Source organism: Mastomys coucha, chromosome X, assembly GCF_008632895.1.
Source record: "Mastomys coucha isolate ucsf_1 chromosome X, UCSF_Mcou_1, whole genome shotgun sequence".
Classification (NCBI taxonomy): domain Eukaryota; kingdom Metazoa; phylum Chordata; class Mammalia; order Rodentia; family Muridae; genus Mastomys; species Mastomys coucha.
In genome coordinates, this window is record NC_045030.1 from 95972612 (window position 1) to 95975705 (window position 3094).

The window sequence follows — 3094 nt, forward strand, 5'->3', positions numbered from 1 at the left end:
TAAAAGAAAAAAAAAAGAATTGCCTCCATCAAATTTTGGCTTATGAGCATATCTGTGAGACATTTTCTTAATTAAAGATTGACATGGGGGGCGGTGGTGGTCCACGCCTTTAATCCCAGCACTTGGGAGGCAGAGGCAGGTGGATTTCTGAGTTCGAGGCCACCCTGGTTTACAGAGTGAGTTCCAGGACAGCCAGGACTACAGAGAAACCCTGTCTCGAAAAAAGAAAAACAAAACAAAACAAAACAAAACAAAAAAAGATTGACATGGGAAGACCCATCACAGTGGGCTAGCCTTGGTAGGTATCCCTTGGTTATCTAAGAAAGCAAGCAAAACAATCCAATAGGCAACATTCTTCCAGTTCCAGCCTACTGGTTCCAGCCTTGAGTTTATGCCCTAACTCCCCTCAATGGAAGACTGTAAAATACGATAAGCTGTAAAATATGTTCCTTCCCATGTTTTGGTCACTGTTTTATTGTAGCAAGAAAGAAGCAAACTAAGACAATACGCTTGTAACATTATCTTTAAATTTTTGATCTTTAATTCCTTCACATAGTCATGTTTTACAACTCATAATTATTTTTCAAAAAATTCTGACAGTTTATTTTAGGCAAATTTAAGCACAGCACAATTTTTGGGAAAAAAAGTGTCCTGATAATTAACTCAATCTTGTGTGTAAAAAAAAAAAGCTTAATATATGTTTACATTGAAACTCTCTACAATGTATGTATGACCTCTTCCATAAAGATGGCTTCTTTTGACTCAGAAACAATACTCAAGATAAGGGTCTAGGGGAATGACTGAGATAAACATCCTGTGAAGGCTCCATGCCCCAGTGTAGAGGAATGCTAGAGCAGTGAGGCAGGAATGGGTAGGTGAGTAGAGGAGCATCCTCATAGAAGCAGGGGGAGGGGAGATGGAATAGCAGGTTTCCGGAGGGGAAACAAGGAAAGGGGATAACATTTGAAACATAAACAAATAAAATAACCAATAAAAAAAGAGTTTGTGGGAGTCAGGTGTGGCCTGGCCCCACAGACAGCGCAGAATTAACCTAGGCTATTGTAAAGTACAAGTGACACTGCCACTCAGGATGGGTTTTATTGACTGAGAAACAATGCTCAAGATAAAGGTCTAGGAAGGAAGAGTCTTGGAGGCAAGCCTGTGTGTTTAACATTCCTATTTTCTTTTGTGCTTATCTATGAGCACAGGACCTTGTGCCTTCGATTCTCTGATACCTTATGCTGACCAGATCCACCCGTGAGGGTAGAAGTTCAATAACCCCAAACCACTTAATCGAAAGAAGAAAAAATAAGGAGAGCATAAGAAAGAAAAGGGAGATATGGATGATAAAACAAGAAACAATGAATACTCACTAGATTGGCATTCTACTTTCTGCTTATAAATAAAATTAAGCTCAGTTCTGACAACTATTTTATTTACCCATCTTCTTTGGGGAAGAGCTCATTTATTTCAACCTATTGGTTATAATGAGAGGAAAATCTCAGTGTGGCACAGCTACTAATTAGCTTAATAATCTTAGAGAAATAATTTGCTTTAAAAAATCTTTATAACAAAAAGGACTTTTGGGAGGTAGTATTAGTTCCATCAGCCAATGGAAAGAAATGCAGAGACAGTAAGTAGATGGAGCTCTGGGAATCTTACAGAAGAGTTTGGGAGAAAGATTGAGGGACCCGAAAAGAACAGGAACTCCACAGGAAGACAGAGTCAACTAACCTGGACCTTTGGGGGCTACCAGAGACTAAGCCACCAACCAAAGAGTGAGTACAAGCTGGATCTAGGCCCTTAACACATATGTAGCAGATGAGCAGCTTGGTCTTCATGCAGGTCCTCCAAACAACTGGAGCAAGGGCTGTCCCTGAGTCTGCCAGCCTATGGATCCTGCACCCCTAAATGGACAGCTGTGTCTGACCTCAATGGGAGAGGATGTGACTAGTCTCACAGCAACTTGACGTGTGGGGTAGTGGAATACGGGGGTTAGGGGGTAGAGGGTAGGATAGGGGAGTGTAGGAAGTTGAAACCCAGAGGAGGTTTCTCCTTCTAAGCAGAATGGGGGAAGGACTTACCTGAGAGGATACTGGGAAAAGAGGAAGGGCTGATATTGAGTTGTAAAATGAATAAATAAATTTAATAATAAGTAAAAAAAAAGAAGTGTAGGCAAAACAGTAGGGATGAGAAACCACAAGGAGAGAGGGATGCATCCCCATGTCTTGATGGAGCAGCCTCATGAGAATCCCAAGGTTATACACATAGAGTCTCCTAACCCAAACAAATAATTACAAGAAAAACAAATTGTTGTTGTATTACACCACTGACTTTTGGAACAGTTCCTGTGTGAAAACAGCCTCTACAGGATATATCCCCATCACCTCACAGTGATGTTTAAATAGTATTCTCTTGGAATTTCTTTTCTGCTATGTGATGGTTAATCTTGGTTGTCAGCCTGTGTCAAATGAGATCTCCCAAAAGGAAGCTGTGTCTGAAAAGACTGACTTTTAACTGCAGTGATTTGGAGAGGTTAGAATGCTACAAGTCCAAAGGGTAGTTACATTATCTTGGGCTAGCTTTAGACTTTGGAATGGCCATTCTATCCACATCTGTGTTGGAACTAACATCCTGTGACTAATAGATTTAAAATTAAAAACCTTTTGAAATCTGTTAACTTAGCAGACTCCTAGCTTCTACCAATCACAAAGCATCAGAGGCCTATAGAAAAAAAATTCTATCTTACTTCAACCATCTCTCTGGCATATCCACCAATATATTTGAAAAGTGTCATGATTTGTTTTGTTCTATTACTATAAAACTGCCTCCACATTGTAATATGGAATGCAGAATAACAAAAATCTGTGTTCCTGTGCCATCATTACTCAAATTTGGCATGAAAACAAACTATCTCTTATTCCCTTTGATATGTTATGTGACAATATATTTCCTGAAGAGAGGCAACACACATATCTACTCACCACAGATAGAAAGCCCACAACAGACCAAAGTACACATATCACTAAAGTTCAACTTGGAGAACCAATAGTTTTATTGGGGTTACTTTTGTGAATATGGGTGAAGGTCCCTT